This window comes from Miniopterus natalensis, chromosome 4 (assembly GCF_054644295.1).
Source record: "Miniopterus natalensis isolate mMinNat1 chromosome 4, mMinNat1.hap1, whole genome shotgun sequence".
Taxonomy (NCBI): domain Eukaryota; kingdom Metazoa; phylum Chordata; class Mammalia; order Chiroptera; family Miniopteridae; genus Miniopterus; species Miniopterus natalensis.
Window position 1 is genome coordinate 64,197,310 of NC_142084.1, and position 6,760 is coordinate 64,204,069.

Consider the following 6,760-nt stretch of genomic DNA (forward strand, 5'->3'; position numbering starts at 1 on the left):
ATTTAATTCAGGGGCTGGTTTACCAAGTCTCAGGCACAGGGCTAAGTGCTTCCTTTCGTGGGCAACCTTACTTTCCATTTCACTTCTTCTCCAGGGGGAGGCGCAAGAAGACTGTTTTGCATTTGTCCTAACCTGACCCTAAGGAATGGTTGTATTTTAGATCTTTGGCTCCAGGGAACGAATAAGCATACAATTCCGTTATCTTTAGTCTTTGTAAAAAGCCCAGCTCATGCCTTATACACAGTAGGTGCTCAGTATTTCTTACATCAATGAATGATATTCTCATCAGTGCAAATAAACCCCTTTCGGTGAATCTTCCTCTAAATTAATTCTGTCAAAAGGAGAGGGGCTGCAGTGCTTTTCCAGAGCTGGGAAAAGGGGAAGACGTGCGTCAGCAAAAAGAGACGCAAATTCAGGTCTGAACTCTATAATAAACCTGCGCACTCCTCCTACTTCCCCACCCTCTGCAAATGCTTTGCACATTTTGCTTTGTAAAGTGATGTCCCAACCCTGATTTTGTTTAATCAAAGATTGCTCTCACCATCCTGCATTTAACCCAGGGTGAAACCGAGGCAGGAGTTGCTCAATAAATAACTATTTTTTGAGGCTCAGAGCAGCAGAGGGAGTGGAAGGCAACAGGTGTCAATTCTATTGGCTCAATATGGGGTCTTTAAACACGGATACCTGTGTTCCTGACACGTTTTATATTAATTTTACAAGGCAAGTGCATGTACCATTTGACTAATTTTCAGCAACAGGTATCCAGTTTCCCATTCTCAATAAATTTCTCTTTAATCTTAAATTTTTAAAATATCTTTAAATGCACTGAGCACCTATTGTGTGTGCTGGGCTCCATATTAGGCTCTTCGCAGCACTTCCTTGCAAATTGGGGCATTTCCGAGAAGAAAAGCAAAGGTTTCCATTAAGAGGAGGTAGAATTTGCTCTCAAATGAATTGATTGCTTATTGAGAAAATTTAATTAATGTAAGTTGCAGAAACGGAGGAAAGTTTAGGGGGAATAGGAAAATTTAAGTGCCCCCCCCCCACACACACACACAGTTACTATTCATGGAGAGTTGTTCAGGCCTGCAGCTGCAGAGAAGGAGCCAGATGTTGGCTGGGGCCTTCTTTCCCCACTGCCATCCCCAGATGCACATTTAGCAAAAGCCGGGAGGAGGTGCCGGGCTTCAGCAGAGAGCAAAAGCGGCCACAGCCTGGTTCAGGGTCTGCAGTAATAAATACAGGAGTATGGAGGGAAGCGAGGAAGAACCACTGGAAGGGGGGGGAGGGTGACCTCTGCAGGGAGACTCCGCTGCGCATGTGCCTCCTGCGGAGCAGGGAGGGCGCAGAAGTGGCCATAGCGGCCCCTGCTGACCAGCGGCAGTCACTGCAGCCGCTTGGATTAGATGCTGCCACCTCCATTTAAACCAATTAACTCACTTAACCCTCCCCAAACCATGGGCTTTGGAGGGGTTATTTTACGCAGGAGCAAACTGGGGCTCAGAGAAGGTAAGTGATTTGCTCAAGGCCACCCAGCTAGTAAGAGCCAGAAACCAGTGACTCAAAAAGTTATGGTTACAGGTTATTACACACAATGGAATGTTATTCAGCCTTGAAAAGGAGAATTCTGAAGTACTACAACATAGATAAACTTTGACATTATGCTCAATTAAATAAGTCAGCCACAGTAATACTGTTGTAATTTAACCTAGTCATAAGTAACTGGAAAGGAGCAAAGGGAAAGTCAAATAGTATAGGCATGCCATTTGTGCAGCTTTGCCAGGAAGCTGCAGTTTAGATGCATGCCCAGTAAAGTCTGGTTGCAATAGGAAAGGTATGTATCTGTCAGTCATACCTGGGAAGAGGCCATTGGCCAGAGGAGGCATGGCACTGCAAGCATGGGAAGATTTAAGACACTTAATCTCCTAAACAAAGGAGTTGGCTTTCTTGGTTTGCTCTTACCTCTTGCGTTCCTGGCTGTGGAACTCTCACGCTGCTACTCTCCTGCATTCACCCACATGGCCCACAGCCATGTAGACCCCACACACAATGGACTAATGGACTACAACTAGCCTGATACTAAACTGGACCCAGCTCCACCATGGAACAGAAACTTTGGACATTGGCTTTGCTTTTCGCTCTACTGAATCACCAGCTGCACATTTTCCAGGACTAGATTAAAGGAAACGGGACTTTGGAAACCCAAGGATGTAACTCCATGCTAATAAAGCTTTCTACCACATATCCTCCTGTGGGGACCTCCAGAAATGCTTATTCCAGTGGTGCCTCAAGAACCCCACTCCCACTAGCAACAGAGAAAGACCATCCACACTTTTCTCTGATAACAACAGGACAAATACTGTGTGATTCCACTTATGAGGTCCCTGGAGGAGTCAAATTCAGAGACAGAAAGTAGAATGGTGGGTGCCAGGGACTGAAGGAAGAGAAATGGGCAGTTAGTCTTCAATGGAGACAGAGTTTCAGTTTGGAAAGATGTGAAAGTTCTGGAGATGAATAGTAGGGATGTTTGCACAATGTTATATATATTTTATCACAATAAAAAAGGCAGGTGTGGTTTAATCAGGGAGCAGCTCTGCCTCATTACTATTTCCCAGATGTATTTCTGATTTGGTTGACCCAAGCCAGACATTCTGAGTTTGAATTCTAGTTCTCCCTTCATGGCTGTGTGACCTTGGGCAAATTACCTAACTTTTCTGAGCCTCACATTCAGCATGTAAAATGTTCAAGAGAAAACCACAGGCCCAGAATGGCATCACTCACACTAAATGCCCATGATGCCAAACCTAGACTTAATACCTGATCTAATTGAGTTTCAACCTCTTCCAAAAAGGTAGTTTTAATCAACCAGTCTGGAATTTTCAGGCAGTCTGTCACATAGGCCCTCTCCATCCCCCATAGAAAGAAAGGGCAATCTGCATGGTAAAAATGCTTCCCCTTCTCTTCCCCAAAGAAAAGATGTTCTGACCCCAAAATAATCCTTCCTTTTCTTTTATCAATATCCCTTGCTCCACCCTTCTTCCTATAAAGTCTTCCATTTTGTACGTCACCCTTGGAGCATCCTTTTACTTGCTAAATGGGATGCTACCTGATTCATGAATCACTTAATAAAGCCAATTAAATCTTCAAATTTGCTCAATTGAATGTTACTTTAAAAAAAAATTTTTTTTAATCCTCACCCAAGGATATTCTTTCCATTGCTTTTCAGAGGAGGGTGGGGGGAGAGACAGAAACATCAATGTGAAAGGAACACATTGATTGGTTGCCTCACGCTTGCATACTGACCAGGGCCAGGGATCAAGCCTGCAACCAAGGTATGTGCCCATGGAATCGAACCCAGGACCCTTCAGTCTGCGGGCCAACACTCTAACCACTGAGCCAAACCAGCTAGGGCTAGAATATGTTTTTATTGATTTTAGAGAGAGAGGGAGAGGGATAGAGATATAGAAACATCGATTGGCTGCTTCCCCCATGCCCCCTACTGGGGATAGAGCCTGAAACCTGGGCATGTGCCCTGATGGGGAATCAAACCAATGATCTCTTGGTTCATGGGTCAATGCTCAACCACTATACCACACTGGCTGGGCAGTTGAATTTTACTTTTTTTTATGCTTTGGCTTTTTTTTAATGTCTTTATTGATTTCAGACAGAGGAAGGGAGAGAGAGAGAAAGATAGAAACATTGATGATGAGAGTCATTGATTGGCTGCCTCCCGCATGCCCCATAATGGAGATTGAGCCTGCAACCTGAGCATGTGCCCTGACCGGGAATCGAACCCCCAATCTCCTGGATCCTAGGTCAATGCTCAACCACTGAGCTACACCGGCAGGGGAATTTTACTTTTTAACAAAAACACTAAATAATACTTTCCATTATGCATAGGGGAGCGTATGAGTAGAGACCCAAATAAGAAGAACCACTGATACATCCTGCTGTAAACCTTGCCCTACATCAGTGGATTACACTTGGGAGTGATTCTGCCCCCCGGAAACACTGGGTGGTATCTGGGGAAATCTATGATTGTCCCAACGAGAGTACTTCTGGCATGGAGTGAGTGGAGACCAGAGATGCTGCTCAATACCCCATGGTGTCCCCCCACACACTCCAGGAATGATCCTGCCCTGAGTGTCCATCATGCCGAGGTTAAGAAAAACCCCATCTGTGATTACATTTTTTAATAGTATGCTTTAATTTTTTAGAGTGTGGATGTTATTCATTCATCCAACACATACTTAGTAAGCACCTCCTGTCAGCTGCCGGACATTGACTGAGGTGCTGGATACACAGAACAAGCATCTCTACCCTGGTAGAGGTAGGAAGGACCATGCTTGAAGTGTTAGAGGAACAGGAAGGAGGCCTCTGTGGCTGCAACAGAGTGAGGGTAGGGGAGTAAGCAAGGACAGAGAGGGGACAGGGCAGGTGTTGCAGGACCTGTGGGCCTCTGGGAGGACTTGTGCTTTTGCCCCAGGGAAGTGGGAGCCCTGTAGGGTTATGGTTAAAGAAGGGGTAGGACCTGACTCACGTACTCATAGACGCCCTCTGGTGGCCATTTCTAGGGGCAAGGGCAGAAGGGACAGTGCTGGTCCATTCTGGAGATGATGGGAGCTGGACCCAGGTGGCCCTCATGGGAGGGTGAGAAGTGGCTGATTTATGATAGATTTGGATGATGGAACAGACAGTTTTGGCTGACGTGTTGAATGTCAAGAATGAGAGGAGTCCAGGCTGACTTCAAGATTTTGGCCTGATGAAGTCAAAGGATGGTGGAGCTTCCATCTGTTGAGAAAGCAAAAAGAGCAGGTTTGGTGGGGAAGATGGAAAGCTCAGCATGGACATGGTGTATGTGTGAGACATGGTGAGATCCCACATGCATATGCATGAGTAGCTGGACACAGAGTCCAGAGCTGAGAGGGAGACTGGGGGCTTTAAGGGTAGATTTCTCAGTCAAGTTAGGATTGCAGGAGGTAAGACGCATGTTGCAGGATTCCATTTACATGAAATGTGCAGAATAGGCAAATCCATAGAGACAGAGAATGGATTCGTGGTTGCCAAGGGCTGGGGAGGGGATTAGGGAGTTACTGCTAAGGGGGATGGTGTGTCCTTTGGGGGTGATAGAAATGCTTTAAAATTAGAATGTGGTAATATAAAAAATCCTTACCTGATTGTACACTTAAAACAAATCTCTTGACTCTGTCCATTTCTCTCCATCCCCTCTGCCCTCTGCCCCTCACCCTGGTCCAGGACCCCATCAACACTTGCCTGGGTCACACAAATCCTATCTTACCTGATGTGCTGGTTAATTTTATGTGTCTACCTGGCTGGGCCATGGTGCCCAGATATTTAGTCAAACATTATACAGGCCCTGGCCAGGTGGCTCAGTTGGTTGGAGCATCATCCCATATACCAAAAGGTTTTGTGTTTGATTCCCGGTCAGGGCACATACCAAGGTGGTGGGTTCTTTCCCTGGTCTGGGTGCGCACAGGAGGCAACCAGTCAGTGTTACTCTCTCACATTGATGTTTCTCTCTCTCTCCCTTCTCTCTAAAATCAATAAAAATATATCTTCTGGTGAGGATTTATAGAAGACACATTATACTGAATGTGTCTAAAAAGGTGTTTTTGGATATTGATATTTAAATTGGTGGACTCTTAAAATAGGTTGCCCTCTCTAATGTGGGTGGGCCTCACGTAATCAGTTAAAGGCCTCAATAGAACAAAGACTGATCTCTTATAGCAAGAAAGAATTCTGCCGGCAGATAGCCGTCAGACTTGAACTGCAATTTCAGCTGTTCCCTGGGTTTGCATATTCAGGTGCATATCTTTTTATGCTCCTGTCCTAGGTGACATTGGTAAGTCACTTAACTACTCAAGACCTCAGTTTTCTCATATGTAAATTGGAACCAATAATAGTGCCTATTTACTGGGGTTGGCTGGCTTGAGGGTGAAATGATAACGTTAAGTGCTTAAAACAGGTTTTGACAGTATTAGCTAATATTATCATCATCATTATTGTTATTTCCTTGGGAGTGGAAGGTAATCTATCCAGCCATTTTCCACACTGGCTCCTTTAAATACTCTCTGATTCTCTTTCTCATTGAAAAGAGAAAAACGAATCAGCTGGAACATAGAAAGTTTGAGTTCCGCTGCGGGAGCCACAGAGAGCTCTTGAGGGTGGCTAGGTTCCCGTCACTGCAGCTTCCAAAGGGTTACTGTGGGTGGGGAGACGGAACTAGCAGGGGGCGAGGGGGTAAGGGATGCGGGCGCTCCAGAGAACTGGGGAGTAGGTCCCGCATTTCTCCACCCGGTGGGTGCAAAGCCCGCTCCCTCGGCCACGCCAGGACCCGGATGTGCAGCGCGCGGGGCTCGCAGCCCGCCAAAGCTGCACCGCGCCTCGCTGCAAGGCGCCGCATTGCATTTACTGGGGGCCACTGCGCTGGGGTAACCTTCTCCTCCCATGACGCCTCCCGCCGGGAGTCCTGGAATGCACTAGGCGGTAGCCTCACCTAAGGGGCCCCGGCACCTGGCTGCATTGTGATCGCCGCCCGGTTCCTTCTTTCTTCCCCAGACAAGACCCAGCTACCTGGCTCCACTAGTGCTGGACTCATACCTCTTTAAGAAGCCAGACAGCGCCAGGGGTGGGCGTGGCGGCCGGAACGACAGGGGGCGAAGTCGGGCCGCCCAGATTGGCCCCAGGCCGGGGCGGCGGCCGCGCGCCTGCGCAGTGCGCAACGGAGAGCAGTGGAGGC